This window comes from Asterias amurensis, chromosome 14 (assembly GCF_032118995.1).
Source record: "Asterias amurensis chromosome 14, ASM3211899v1".
NCBI classification, from domain to species: domain Eukaryota; kingdom Metazoa; phylum Echinodermata; class Asteroidea; order Forcipulatida; family Asteriidae; genus Asterias; species Asterias amurensis.
The window spans coordinates 5597750-5614607 of record NC_092661.1 but is presented as its reverse complement, the minus strand read 5'-3'; the positions used below and the strand labels follow the sequence as shown (position 1 = coordinate 5614607).

The 16858-nt window shown below is 37.0% G+C and overlaps 1 long non-coding RNA gene across 1 annotated transcript in view; it reads right to left on the bottom strand.

Moving 5' to 3' along the window:
* LOC139947028 (uncharacterized) overlaps window positions 1-16858 on the bottom strand; it is a 60718-nt gene that overhangs the window by 31899 nt on the left and 11961 nt on the right. The gene's annotated exons all lie outside the window — the stretch shown is intronic.

The following is a 16858-nucleotide window of genomic DNA, read 5'->3' as shown; positions in this document are numbered from 1 at the left end:
GCCTCGGCCAATCAATTTGTTGCGGTATTATCTAGTATAAAATACACTCGCGTGGGGCACCGCAGGGTACAGATACGGCGAGTTCATCAACTATCTTCAGCTGATAGGCAAGACAACCAGATATAGTTGCAATACACAACTTACTGCGTTTGGTTGTTTGTTGCTGGTCACGACTATAAGCCAGAGTAACACTAGTGTTATAAGCAACGCCCCGGAATAATTTAATAAAGTACCATATTTTGTTTTTCTCTTCCAAATGGGAGAACACATTAGGTCTAACACCAATTTCTGCCAACGCAATTACATTGGTGTTATTTTAACACCCAATGATGTTAATTTTGTTACTCTATTGGGTTTCTATATCGAATAACACCCACGGTGAAAAGTTTAACACTCTAGTTGTGCGGTGTATAGAAGAGTCTACACTAGACTCAATTCCAGTCGTATGTGGTCGCGATTGAACACCGTGAAGTGGACTGTTAATTTGAAATCCTCTTTGTACTCACAGGCGATTACTGTGGATTTTCATGAGAAAAAATTAAAACGTAAAACCTGACATTTTAACGAATACCCAATAGTATAACTGTAATTATTTGCAATCTGCAGTGTATGCAATGGATGGACAACTTTGGTTGATTTTGGTGCTTTATAAATTCCCTCTGATTGGTTGTTTCATGGGATTCTAAGGTGACCATGCCTTGGTCCATGGTATAATTGGTTAGCATGCTGCTTAGGATTTGTCTGAGCTAAGCGTGAAACGATAGATGAACCATCCCCAACAAAATGCCTTCATCGGCGGTGATGATAGCTGGTAAGCTCACTCCGTTTTGCAGTTTATATTTGTCATGAAGGTTTAACAAAAACGGGCAGATGACAAAAATGTTAATTGGAACGCCGCTTATCAGCTATTTCCAGTAGCAAAGCGCGCATTATAGATAATACTGTGCACATCATGTACTTTCTTTTATAACTTATGTTATCATTGGCCGTTTCAGAGCATGTTACTGGATTGGGCATCAATTGGGTGAAACCCATATACTGATGTAAATTACCGCTATAATTTACATATTACGTAACACCTAACATTTCACTGTATAAAGGTCAATCTCAACATGTTGTTAAAAGTAAACGGGTGTTTACAAACTGCAATGCTCGACACGGATGATCTTTCAATCACAATTCATGTTATATTTCTTGAGCAAAACATTAATTAAAACATAGTTAACTTTACATCATTAAAATTAGTATTCAGTAAATTCGGTGTTACGGAGTTTCATTTTTGGTTTTAAAGCAGCGTGCAATAGCAGCCACGAGGTGTTCATATAGCAGCTCGAAATGTCATTGTAATTTAAATAATGTCGTAATTATTAGTTCAGCATTGCATAACTTGATAACTACATGATCATGTTTTTGATTTCTTCCTATCGCAAGAATATTGACCGGAAGGCAAGACCTGCTTCAGCAGTTTTCCTTTTTCTCTGCAGTTGAAACGACATATTCATGTGGGACATTCAACTTTGACATTTGTCGGATATTTATAGGTATGGAGCTTATTAACTGTAGTCTGCATTGCTTCTTGAACATACATGTAAAAGTCCATACATGTTGAATGCACGCACAGTTAGGCATAAGCCAACTCAAACATTAGAATACATCACATGGTAAACCCGGAAGTCCATGATCACGGCATATTCGAGATACACGTCTTCATAGAGATATTCCTGCTTAGCAATTATGTGCAGGATACCAGTTATACATTGTACATGTGACATTGTACTTTGGTTGGTAACCGTGTCAGGTTAGCAACCTTTTGTTTTGCTTAGCTTATTTTTGTGCTTAATCATCTCTATGAGAGTGGCCCATGAGCACATTGTTGGAAACAAATATATTCATCACTACACGGGCGGGGGTGGGGATCAGAGGGTATTGGATTGGGAGAAAGGTTGAAGACTGACGAAGTTGAAATTTCTGCTCATCGCAACGGAGCGGTTGGTTAGGTAGATACAACGGACTAACAACTTCTACAACGGGTAAAATAATCAAATGCCTCGAGTCTGTCTGTCTGTGTGCCCCCTGGCACATGAAAAACAAACAGTGCTTCGATTTCCTTGTAACGTTTCGTGTTTAATCCACATGGTTCTGATCAGTCACAAACAAGTATGAGCTACTTATAACGTGGCTATAGCTTTGTGGTACTTTTAATGCATAATATAATAAAATAAGCCTAATATTTTCTTACAACATTAATGAATTAAAATTTAAGTTATTTGTAGACCCAATTCGGATGACGTCATCATCACAATGATCTCGGTTGCGCAATTTGTCAGTCATCGCTCGTGTATGCGACACCTAAATGTATAAGCCCGAGCCCTAAATGTAGCCTGACCTAAATGTAGCCCCAAACATGTACCTAGATGTAACCCGGACCTAAATGTAACCCCAAACATGTAACTTGATGTAGCCCGGACCTAAATGTGACCCAAAACATGTACTTAAATGTAACCTGACCTAAATGTAACCCCAAACACCACTCGTGTGTTTGATACAGAGTTAAGTATCATCATTGGATAACGGGAAAGACATTAGCTTTACTTCAGCTTGTATGGCTTTCGAATAAGTTATATTATATAGTATGTCTTGGGCGTTTCCGAATATCGAGTAGATGCCCAGCTATAATTGTTTACAATTATCTTGGGTAATTATTCACACATAATGCATTTCTTTATTTCGAAAAGGCAGAATGATTTGAAAGAATACAGTCCGCGGAAAAGTAAAACATACATGTAATCGCGCAAACATCACTTTAAGGACGACGCATGCATGTGTGGTGTTGACAACATATCGATAGTTTAAAACTCGAACTGCAAAACAGAACTATCCCCACTGGTCTGTCTTTCTTGTCGTGTGTGAACAGGGGTGAATGCCCGCACCGCGAGAAGCCCGGTGCATGAGATTGAGATGCATTAAGCACCGGTAAAAATAACCTCTTACCGGGACCCGCTTCAGTATTAAATATAGACTCGGAGTATAAAGCATTGATAGAATGTTCTCAAATCGAAAATAGATAATTCCTGATGACGTGCGAACCGGGTGTAAGAGATCTGTTAAACCGGTCGTGAAGGCGATGGGATTTTATATTTCCTCGCCCGGAATGGTTTGATGGAGGTTGGGAGGGAGATAATCGGCTTAGCTCATATTGCCGTCCGACCGTGCGAGCTAGAGGGGAAAACAAGACTGAGCAAGGTGGAAAAGCCCGTGGCACTAGGAAAATGTGCTTTTTTTGATTTGAATGTTATTCCCGGTAATTTTTTTTCGAATCTGTCAGCGGCATTTTGAAACTTACAAGCACATGGACTTTTAACAGGGTAGTTCTCCAATATTAAATTGTAAACCTGCTAGTAACTTTCTCAGGAGAATGGCCCGAGGGATTTTTTTTATTATTATTTTTTTTTTTTAAATATTCTCCATGCTCAGGAAAAGTGTTCGGTTGAATATCCAACAATTCACCGGTTGCATCTTTAAATAACCGTATTCAAAACACAAACAAACAAATGAATACACATAATAGGTTAACCAAACGATTCCATACTTTTTTAGAAAATTTGCATTTTAATCACATTAAAAACAAACTAGACTTGGAAACTCGTCCAACCTTAACAAATTATGTAAAAAAAAAAAAAAAAAAAAACGTTGAACGAATCCTTTTAAACATCGACCATGTCTGCCATGACGCGAATTTCACTGTTTCGATAAAACGCTCCAGGGCGTCCAATATTACGCCCTATCAATATTGGACGGGCACCTGCTTAAGTTAAAGTTTCGAATCGTCTCAGCAGCACGTGGTAAAAAACAATGGCACATGTTCATTCAACTAATTATAACATGCATTGATACTGTATGTGTTTTGTTTTCCGATGCACGGGTTAGTTTACTAATTGTGACGGTGTAACTCAGTTGCATACCTGGCCACACATAGGCCGTTTTCGAAACGACGGTTTTTGGCCTGGGTTCTGGCTTAGGCTGCGGTCGCCTGCGTCTAGTCCCTGACCGAAAACGTACTGTTGAAAGTTAGCTGACCTAACAGAGCCTAAACTGAAGCCTTGTCCTCGAAAAGGCCATAAGAAGATAAACTGCCTAAATGTGTACTGAAACATCACATTATCATAGACTAATTGCAATAATTGTCGTAGCATTATTGCTAGCTTGTTTAATTGTTCAATATCGCCACCACTGTTGACTGACACATGAAACTAATAACTTAAGTTTGGTTCAACTTGACAATAGTGAAATTAAGGTTAGGCACAATTTACACATTATTACCACAGGCTGGGACATGTATTGAAGGTCCGCAAACAGTCCATCATGATTCAAACAGAACCCACGTCCATCTTGTTGCATCTGTCATATTTCTTGCATGCACGAACCAAATGGACAAGCAGATCATGTTTTGAATCCGGCTGTGAATATTACTGCAGCTTCGTTAGGCACTTCAAGACACTGTTCCTAGATTTGTATGCCGACTGCATTTTCTGAGCCTCATTAAAGCCTGTTTTTCAACCACTCCTTGTTTAGTTATGGAAAGAGGTTAACCATTGCCGATGGGCCCTCGATCACGAATGAATGTCTACATTAACCGTCATTAAAATGGATCTAGTTTCTTGTTTAGGTCAAAGATGTTTAAGTTAGGCTCAACACACAGAAGGGAACAACGCACGTTAATACGGTGATCGTTAAACATTGACGCATGAACAAAGCTTGTCAGCAGAAATACTTACATTATTAGATGCTACGTCCAATTTCGGGTAGTCTGACTCGGACATTTAGGTACAAGTAGAAGTGCATAGATTCGTGAAAGTAGCAGTTCCAGGTACTAAATGAACATAAACAATGAATTTTCACATTTTTGTTTATCCCATGTCCATACATTTGTGCGAGCGAATAGTTATGTTCAGTGTATTTTGTGCATTTGAAACAGCATCAATCTATAAATTCTGGCAAAAATTGTGCAGATGAACAAAATAGCAAAAAAATCATGTTGGCGTAAGTTGTGCCATGAAAATTATGACGTTAACTGTCATGTCTGCAACATTCTTTGGTCCAAATTTTAATTGAACAATTTAATGCTCAGCTAGATTATGAAGTCACAAATTGACGATCTGTCAAGAGATAAGACGACAAGGATATTTTGTTTTTGTAATTTTACATAAATTGATATGACGAGTTGCACAGCATAACAATATTGGTACCGCTCAGACCACGCATGTTACTGACACAAACTATATCAATATTTCGCGATCTCGGGGAAAAGTGTGTGTGCATGAATATTCACATCAACTTGGTGTTTCTTAAATACCATAAGATTAAAGTCACTTGAACAGTACGTACACAATTGCAATTTTTCGGAAAACTAAAAAATTTGACGAAAATGTTAGCGAATTCGACAGAAAAACGTGGTATTTCGAGAAGACTGTGTGGAACACATTACTTAAAAAAATCGTCTTGCTCCATCACTGGAAGCCTCTACGTAATCTCTGAAGACACATTTACATGGCGTCCTAGCTTTGTTATATTGTTATGTTGTTCTGCTTGCTAAACGCTGTGATAGACCTAAAATTTATGTAAGTGCGCCATACAAATGCTTTATTTTATAAATTCCCATTAAATTTGACGTCAATGTTCAGGTTCTGTGTGTTTGCCCACCGTGTAGTCCATTATATACCTTTTCAACCATGACATTATATGACACTATCCGATGCATACCTCATCTGCTTTATTGAATTGTTTGATGTTGTTGTTGTTAAGTTCATCTATATATGCTCAAAACTACACTATAGCCTATAATTTAACACAAATTGAAACTGAAATTGCCAGGCGGTAACAAACAACACGTTAGTCTTGCGTCATAACCCGGTGCTATTGTTTACGACATTCAGTGAGATCAATACACATCGATCGATAACCAATCCCATCATCTAGTCAGCTAAAAATATCATTCATGAACCATCTGTTTTATTTGTTGTAATTGTTCCCCATCCCCATTCATTACTGGCATGGTTGATGTTCATTTATTGCCGAAGTGTACTGTTTTACATGATCAATGCAATGTAATTAGCCTCGTACATGTGGAGTAAACGTCAATAAAGCTGTGTGCTGACTGTATAAGAGTTTGGAATTTGTATACTGTTTCAAACGTTTAAACTTATTAGAGCAAACGAAGACTTGATGCAAAACGGTTAAATAGTTCTTGCAACAGACTAAAATACTGTCGTCATTAACGTGTGTGGGTGTGAACTCATTTAACACAAAACATTTTAAAATATAAAATTGATAATTTCGTATAAATTATTTGTATTTTTGTATTTTTATGTGAATTGCCAAATAAATAACAACAATAATAATAATAATAATAATAATTTATTTATACTATTCATTATTTCAAGGATGTCGACGGGCTGGCTTCGAGGTCAGTATTCAAATGAGGCTATAGCTGAAACTGCAGAACGTGTGTAATACCAGTCATTTACATTAGGCCTAAGTTGAACTATTGTTATACACAAATCGATATGGACAAACTGATAATAAATTGATATATTTTTAAAACCCACATTAGATGAACTTTAAACCAATACTAATTCGTGATGACGATATTAGTAATATCGTCATCAATTTTTTGAAAGCTATTGGACCCTTTCGGTAAACAGTATTGTCCAAGGCCCACACTTCGTGTATCACAACTTCTATATCAAATAACAAACCTGTGAAATTTAGGCTCAATCGGTCATCGGAGTCGGGAGAAAATAACGGGAAAACCCACCCTTGTATCCGCGCGTTTCGCCGTGTCATGACATGTGTTAAAAATAAATCTGCAATTCTCGCTATCGAGAATTGATATTGTTTTGACTGTTTTCTCAAAAAGCAAAGCATTTCATGGAATAATATTTCAAGAGAAGTCTTTCACCACTACCTTCTGTAAACCCTGTAAGTTATTTGTAAATCTGTGAACTTTTTTTTCTTTTCTTGTACCGAAAGGGTCCAATGGCTTTAAAGCCATTATACCGAAAGTGTAAAATGGCTTTAAGGCACACAATGTGTTTATAACACGGAAATGTTGCTGAAAGGTTGCTAGGTAAAGGCTGTATTTCTAGGGGCCGTTTATTTGATTTTCCCGTTCTAAGTAACCCAATCTAAACAACCATTGTGACTTGAAATCCCATTGTTCCAAATATATATTTATATTCATAATAATCCAACAAGCTATAGTGTACGCCAAATAGCACGGTTTTAACAAGGGAGTAATAAACAAACAATTTAACAAGAAAATTAGAAATTTAAACAGAGACAAATTAACATTTAATAGGAATAGGAATTACAAATGAGCCACACACAAATGAAAAAAAAAAAAGATAACGAAATAATCCATAGCTGCATAGGACACTGGTTCATGAGTTTCGTCAAAAAGGGAACTGCACTATTGCCATATCTTTTTTGTTTTGTGATGAAGAACTTGGTAAATAATGGATTGTCTAAAGAGTGATATTGTGTGAACAATTATTGGGAGGACACCATTCTGCATATCTGGCTGTTTTGTACATTTCCTAGAAAACTCGATGCACCATAGCTGCATCCCCACATGGTCTTTACTCTCTCTCTAAACGAATCTTGAAATAATATGCTTATTCGTGACGAAACATGTACGAAATAGTGGTGTATGTCATTGCTAATTTACAAAGTATATTTCGTAAAATTGTTTGCTCGTGAAATAGCTTTTTTTTATATGTTTATTACTGTTGGGATTCCGACAAAAGCCTTTTTTTTAAAGATAGCTACCCCATCTTATTGGCAGATTTGTTGTTACACGTGATAATACCTGCATGAACTAAACATTGTAATTTTCTGATGTCCACAAATACATAAAGTCAACAATTTATGTCTGATTTTTCTAGTGAAAGCGGCCACAAATCTGATCTCTGCTTTGTGATGACAGTTCCGGGTTGATTTTGCAACCCTTTGGATCAACCTCCGTCTGTCAAGGACATTGCAATCGTAAAAGCTCAATTGGCATGAGCTTGATGGAGGGGGAGGGATGGAAATGATGAAAAACTGCCCGGTTTGGCAATAACATGTTGTGCAATAAATACGTAAATCAACATGTATTGCCTTATTGGCAATGAAAGGGAGCAGAGATGAAGTGATAGTAAAGCTAGGATTTTCAAGGTGACAAGTACGTTTGCGACATGGAGGTAGCTCTGATTATGGAAGGGGCGGGGATTTGAAAGTATTGATTTCATTTTTTACACAAAAACTTCAAGAGTAATTAGAAACACGTGCTGCAGCTCTTGATGAAGGGTGACTTTGGTACACACCGCGAAGCTATCAAACTAAAGACTGCTCGTCAAATTATTATCTTCGAAACGATACAACACATGTATACCATGTTACTAATAGTCAATGTTGATCTTATCAATACTGTTATAATGGTTGGCTGAAACCTGTTGTGTTAGTGTCGTGGGAAAATATAGTGTTTTCTGACAAACAAACAAAATAATGACGTGGGCAAACAAATGTATCTCGAAATTATTAAATATGCCTTCTTCTGTTAAAAAAAGGGCCCATTAAACCCTGTAAGACGACCTTTGAAAATATTGTTCTTATTTTCCTTCTGAATAATTTTTTTTTTCAACATATTTTATTACCTGAAAACATTTAACCATAATGGGAACAAAGAAGACATGTTACTTTTCAAAACCTTTACCCTAACTGTAACGTGAAATATTAATTTCAGAAAACATTGACTCCGATAATGTGAAACTTCAGTTTCTTATTATATTAATCTGTCACACAAGGTCAACTGGCCTATCAAACATAAACAAATACTATATTTTATTTTACAGTCAAGGCTCGGGTAAATTTCATACGAGCAAATTTATCACCTAAGTCTACAAAGTAAATTATGCAATTGTCATATACGGTGAATGAAAAGAAAGGATTTTAAAAACAATTATATGAATTCAAATGTGGTTGTTGTGTTCCTTTGTCAGTCTCATGCGTCGTTTACACAACTAGCGCTTCTGCGAGAGGCCTGAGATGAACACACTGTACACACTAATTGACATGCTGAAGGCTCAATGGCAGCAATGACGTCATCTTGACGTGTCACGCGTACCTAAATTTGATTAGTGAAATGCTTGCTGAATGAACTGCCTTATTATGTGTCTCTCGGGTTGTTTTGTCACTGAATGCTGTGTCATTGGATATAATGATGCACCATCTTAGCATGATGTCTAGCTTGCATATGTAGGGATAACACTGCTGGCACTGGATAAAGCACTGCTGAGAACAACGAAACATAACCTTGAAATAACTCAAGATAAAATTGTCATCGAATTCTTAAAATATATTGCGCTTCTACAAAAGGGGCAATTAATATTGTATGATGATGCGTTTAGGATCAGCACGAAGCAACTGGTTATTGCTGCCGTAGTAGTCTGCCTGGTTTGAAAGTCAAGGGTGATGCTTGCCAATGTAAACGAGACGTCAGGGCATCGGACCATAATTTGATGCATGCCGGAAACTTAAAGGAACACGTTGATGTTGATTTAGTGAGCTTAAAGGAACACGTTGCCTTGGATCAGTCGAGTTGGTCTTTAAAAAGCGTTTGAAACGGTTTGTTATAAAATGCATACGGTCAGAAATTGCACGGTTTTCCTTTTACTTAACGCGGTCCGCCATTAATATGGGAGTCAAATTGACTCTCATAAATGGCCGACCGTGTTAGTCAACGAGGTACAAGGAAACCGTTCAATTTTGAGGCATGTTTGTGTGGATATTTGTATTCTATTTTTACAATCTTTCTATTAACCATATGCATTTTATAACAAACGGTTACAAACGCTCTTCAAAGACCAACTCGACCGATCCAAGGCAACATGTTCCTTTAAGCTCACTAAACCAAAATCAACTCTGGCTGAAATAAAGCATTTTTTAACTTGAATTAGTCACACTCCAATAATGGACCATTGAATACGTGATCCACAAAAGCCAAATGATGTATTGCGAGGATGGCTTATTTCGGTTGAACGATTGTTTTATACAGTGCACAGACAGCCATTTGCAATAATAATTGTATAAACACATCACAAATGAGTGGTAATTAGTTATGAAAATTAATAGAATAAAGACCTGACAAGTAACAATGCTTGAAGCGGCTCCCTCTGAAAAAAAAAATAATTTCCCACTCAAATATTAAAATATATCAAGCCTGAAGCAATTTGTCGCATCTGAAAGCACACACATTTTGTCAAAGAGTGGTGTTTTTTGCTTTCACAAGTTGTGCAACTTCGACGACTAATTTATTGAAATGTTTTCATTGTTGTTTTATGCATCAGTTGGAATACAGAAAGTGAAAATACTGGTCTTTGACAGTTAACAAACCTGTCTAGTGTATTTAATTCTGGTTTTTTTTAATACTCGATCCGTGACCAGACTAATCAGAGTCTGGCACCCATGTTCCGTAACAGAACGTCAACCATCGGCTGGGGAGTCAATTTAATATTCTGCTTCCTCTAATACAGTTGTTTTCATGCTCCCTTCAGTTGACTATATCACTGTGAAATAACAAAAGTGTATGGAAATGTTTGCATATGCCTCTTGCTTGAGGTGGTATGCGGGTAAAGGTGTTGATTCTCCTCCAAGGGCATGAACAGAAACCCTCCAGAGTAAAGGGAAAGAGACAGGTCTTCTTCTACAGGTTCCTAATCAACCAAAACAAACACAACATTAAAGGTACACCAGTGAAATATTTATTCGTTTATTTGTGTGCGGTATCATGAAATGTATAGCCATTAAGGGCAGTGGAGTATGATATGTCCTTCCAGCATGTTTTACTTTAAAAAAAATGTTTAAACACCTCACACTCTTTAAGTTGCGAAACAGTAATAAACAAAAAAATTAATGCGCAAAAAAAAAAAAAAAAAAAAAAAATTACAGTGCATTTTTATTGTTGTAACGAAAATTCATACAATGGTTACAAATGTTTTAAGCAGAAATCATGTTTGTGGTTTCCCTTCATGAACGACTACGAACACGAACAATACAACATTGGCATTTTCTTAGATGAAGCAACACAAAATAACGACGACGACAACAACAGTTAACAACAGCAAATACAGACAACAACAACAATTATAAGGCAACAATAAAACAAATAAAAAAACAGAAGCAGCCAAAAATAAAATAAAAATGCAAAACAACAAAACACAACTGCAGCACGTAAAATATCATGGAACAAAAGGTGTGCCTATATTGTCAGACCTCACAGTCAAACATTGACCGTTTAAACCATTTTAAGCATTGCTAGGCTCATCCAGGGTGCTGAGGATTATTCCTAGGCAATTCCCACAATCCGATTACAGAGTCCCAAATCACGCAGCCTCCATTATAATCTCGCAGTCAACAGGCACCTCATTACTAAGCCAAAATAACTAGGACGTGACAAGCAATGCTTCTTCTTGAAGTACACATGCAATCTCGTCGCTATTGGCGCCTAAAGTTGCGGGCTTTGGGACTCATAGTTTAACTATGGTTGGCGCCTCTATTGTAGCGTCTTGTAAGATAGCAAACGATAATCAATATTTTCTGGAAGATTATGAATTATTACATCAACTTGTTTAACACAAAATAATAACTACCAAGTATTCGAAACAAAATTTGTATACTGTATACAGTTTTGTTTTACAGTATGTTTACCTTGAGCTTAAACAAAAACAGACGTGTGCATGTTCGTACTTTTACTTCAGGGCACCTATGCCTACTCGGTGATTATGGTAACTTTGACCAAAAAAAGTAGGCAATTTAATTGTAAAACATATGTTATTCTATGAAGCATTGAGACTGTTTATGTGGTTGTCGATTGCATCTCTTTGCACATTCGACCGTAAGTTTTAGTGAAACATACATGTGGGGGTTCCCCCTCCCAAACGAAAGTTTGGAGATAACTCAACCACAGCATAAAGACAAGAAGGGGGAAAAGCAGAAAAAGCAAACACAGAAAAGTACTCTATGATCGAGTATTACATTGCGTGTAACCCCCCCCCCCCCCTCCAAAGCGTCACAACTTCAAATTGGAATTGCATCCACGTGGCTTAGAGGTCGAGGACCTTCCTTCTTTATTTTGTTGTAGATAACAACATTATTGATGTAGCCAAACACATACAATTTTTCCAGAAATTAGGAGATCGACCAACATTAAGTTATAGAAATGGCATGTACATTAAATAGAGTGTGGACACCCTTTTTACTTAAATCCAGATTTGGCACCTATTTCCGATTATATAACAAAAAGTTGACAAATTAATTTTTACATAGGGATTAATTTCCCGCGCTAAACCCTTCTCCAGCAACTCCTTCATCACCCCGAGATGCTTTACCGAACCTTCAAAAGCAAGGGTCGTGCACAACCTCAAGACAGCCCGGAGCCATGGACAGTTTGAATAGAAAAAAAAACGTAAGATAAAAACAGAATGTAGTAAATAGGTCGCATGATCTCTTTCCCATCAGTATAATTGGGTCGCGATGTCAATGCACAGCTTAATCGTCATTATGAATTCTTCAAAGGATATCAGTGTGAATTCACACTGCCCTGGATTTTCCCTCTTTCCTCTACACCAACCATCTCGATCAAATGGAAGTCACAAGCAGCATATAGCCAATAAGACTCATTCATTTTGTATAGTTTCGCAGTACTTGCAAATGGCTTTTTAAAGCATGCGTATATAATGTATACCACCGTTAAATTGTTAGATAGGTCAGGAAAAGTAATTCTAAAAGACACATTGACTGTTTTTTTTTTGCTATCTTAATCTTTTTCCCTTGTACCTCATATACTTTCCTAAACCTCAACGGGGATAGGGTAACCTAAAGTTGACACAATTATTTGTTGAGAGTTTTCAAGATTTTTAAATACCAGGTCGCATGATCTATTTCCCAGTATAATTGATATACCTCATGCCTCTACTCCAACCTTCTCAGTTAAATGATAAGCCACAATCAGCAGATAGGTTATATATCTCATTAATTTTGTACTTATAGTTTCGCCGTACTTGCAAATGCCTTTCTAAAGCATAATGTATACCTTTGTAGAATTGTATGAAATGTCAGGAAAAGTCACCGTAAATGGCACACATGCCTGATGTTGTATCTTCCCTTTTCCCGTGTACCTCATATAACCATCCAAACTAAAATGGGGACAGGGTAACCTTTAGTTATGTGATACAATTATTATTGAGAGATTTCTAGATTTTAAGCCTGAACTCTTGGTTGTTGATTAATGAATCAAGGATAGCAGAATGCATGACATTTTGGGGGGTTTAAATTGCATCAAACTGTAGCAGAACCAATGTTATAAAAAACTTGTTGGGATATGGCGGACACAATACTACAACACTTTACAATTTAATGAAATGTGTGTATACACCCAAAGGAAACATCACAACGCCATACCTCAGAAAGACCTATTAAAACAAAGTTTTCTTTAGTAATTTGTTTTATTGTATTCCATGTAAAATAGGCTTATGTTAATTACAATAATGTTATTATGTTGTACGTTTTGCTTTGTCATAATTATATGTTTTTGTCCTACCAAAATGTCCTATCATTTCTACATGTGCCACATTAAATCAAAAAAACTTAGATTGTCATTTTGATTGATGTGTTTTTTTGTTCCCTCCAGAATGCCCGCAGAATTGCATAAATAATTCTGGTAAAGGTTAAACCCGCAATTTGTAAAATGTTGGCGCAGTTAGCGTAAAGGCTACACTACGAATATGATGTACATCAACAAATAATATACAAACAGAAGTACCGTTTCACATGCATTATTTAAAGGCAATGGACACTCAATGGTATTTACCAAAATTGCACAAACACCGTTTTGGCAATGAGTAATGGGGAGAGGTTGATAGTATAAAACATTGTGAGAAACAGCTCCCTCTGCAGTAATGTAGTTTTCGAGAAAGAAATAGTTTCCACGTTTTGATTTCGAGACCTCAGATTAAGAATTTGAAGTCTCGACAAGCATCTGGAAGCACACAACTTCGTGTGATATGGGTGTTTTATTTTCCTTTCTTTATTATCTCTCGCAACTACGACGACCGACTGAGCTCAAATTTTCACAGGTTTGTTATTTTATGCTTGTGTTGAGATACACCAACTGTGAAGGCTAGTCTTTGACAACTACCAATGTGTCTTTAAGTCATGTGCGACAACTGGTTTACAACTTAGAATTGCGTTTTATATTGTCAACTGCCTTATGAATATTTATAATATTCCTGAGAAATACTGCAGTGACCAATTAAGCATATCCCTGGGGTACACCCTTCAACGAGTCGGCGCCTGTCAACCTGTAGTATTGCCTCATGAATATTCATGCTAGTGTTTGATGTATGCAGTACGTCATTACATCGACAAGAATGGATGGGATGACACTTATATAATAACTAGGTTAGTGAACTCTTTCTATACGGAGCTTCATGAGTGACATATATTTTACAATATAATTTGCTTCATTGACTAGGACTACTGAAGCGTGTACATGTCAATTTGTCATTGTAACAATATCACTTCAAGATGACTTAAAGTCGTCAAAGACCAGACTTCTCGCATGGTGTATCTCAGCATATGCATACAAAAACATACATGTGAACTCAATTGGTCGTCGAAGTTGCGAGAGAGTAATGGGAGAACAAAACACCCTTGTCGCACGAATTGGTGTGCTTTCATATGTTTCAGTTAGAAACTACAGCTGAAGTCCCGAAATAAATTCAAATGTTTTAGCGTGTCTCACAATGTTTTAAAGCAACAACAGCTCTGCATTGTTCGTTAAACAGTGAGTTTGTATGCTAACAAATTGTTAGTAATTACCGATAGTGTCCAGTGCCTTTAAGGAAATGAAGAAAGAGGATCATCATCAATTACCTCACCAAAACGTTATACTTAGATGACAAGTGGCCTTTTTCAGGAAGTGTCCTTGTTATCATGGTAAGTGGTTCTGTTTAGGATCAATAAGTCTCAATGAGATCATCATTACAAGTGTACTCACACGGCAGCAAGGAGCCATTATCTTGTAATGCGATTAATTTGACACTTCTGGAGTTCCGTAGTTTGTGGTATTAACACGTTAACAGTTTTGAAAATCTTTCACATTTCTCTAGGCCTTTGTGATCTATGTGGTAGCCGGACCAGAATTGACCCGGACTCAGAGTCAAGTTGGACCTGACCCGATTATGGGTCGGTGTGAATCGGAATTGGTGTCCAATTAACCCCAACATAGGTCAAAATTACCCATAATTTCCTAAAGCGCTGTACCTTCGTAATTGCAAATATGAATTACAGATTTGAGTATTATTAGGGCATTTCTCGATTTTTAAAGCAGTTTACATGAATTTTGAAGGCGGCTAACTGCAGTGCATGCACAAATAAACTCCAACAGCACAACTATATATAGCTGTAACTTACTATTATTAGAAATACACTGGAGCGAACTGAAATATGAATGAGAGTATAGATTGCTTGAGTGAGTTAGCATTTCCTCATGTGACATGACCTTACCTGCAATTCGCAAATTAGCTTCTGTATTAATATATGCTTTGACGGAACGTGGAATGACAACTGTTAGTGTACTAGGGTGTATCGATGTCAACTTTACGTACATGCCGTATGTCATTGTCGTCGTTACCACCATGGATTAACAGTGCAGATCCGCCTGCCTTCTCTCCTGGTCATTCGGTTGGAATTCGTATTTGTAGTGATGTTCACGGCTAGAGCGTGTTGGTTTTTTATGCACGCAATATAATTAGTTGAATAATAAACACAAAAGAAGATGGGGATTTGAAACACACGGTGGAAATTTCGGGTATTGCAATGAATGATGCCCTTTGTTTTGTTTCAAGTCAAAACATAGTTGTCCCAGAAGAAGAAGAAGAGCAGACACCTAGTCCCCCCCCCCCCCCGAAGAATAATAATAAATAAAATAGCTTAACAAGCCTACACATTATAAATGGTATATTATACAACACATAATATACACAAACGAAACATTAACATTACACAAATGCACACACATAAAAAAGCGAATGAATAATGACAACAAGTTCGACATCAGTCAATCAATCAATCCATCAATCTCTGGTATACGTATTGTTGAAACTGTCAGTATATGTTTGCATCTGCATGAGAGGCAACAACGGACAATTCATGATAAACATCAGTATTTTCATTATATCATTATTTAAAACCATCACTAAAGGTGAACTCGGACGTCGACGGATTACAATCGCAAAGCGAGTAACAGACGTCGCCTGTAAACACGTGCAATCGACACGGATTCGATTTACTGAAGGTTACGATCGATCTACCCGAAATAAACAAGACATTGTTGAATAGAGGATGCAGTGCAATTAACAAGGGCTTGTGTAAAGGTGTTGTGGTTTTGTGTATGTGTTATTTGAAATTGTTTGTTAAGTAGGATTTGGAACTTTGCATGATGGAAATACGATATAGCAATGTTTGTGGTAACACCATGTAATGACTATCTCTAAATGAGTTGGGGTGCGTTCTGAAAACATAGAGTAAGCTGAAAAGAACCATTGATTTCAACGTTGGTTCCGATTTAATATGTTTTTGTACAACGAATCGTAGTTCTTAAAGGAACACGTTGCCTTGGATCGGTCGAGTTTGTCTTTGAAAAGCGTTTGTAACCATATGTTATAAAATGCATATGAGTAGAAAGATGATGTAGAATGCAATGATCCACACAAACAAACCTCGAAGTTGCACGGTTTTCCTTTTACCTCGTCGACTAACA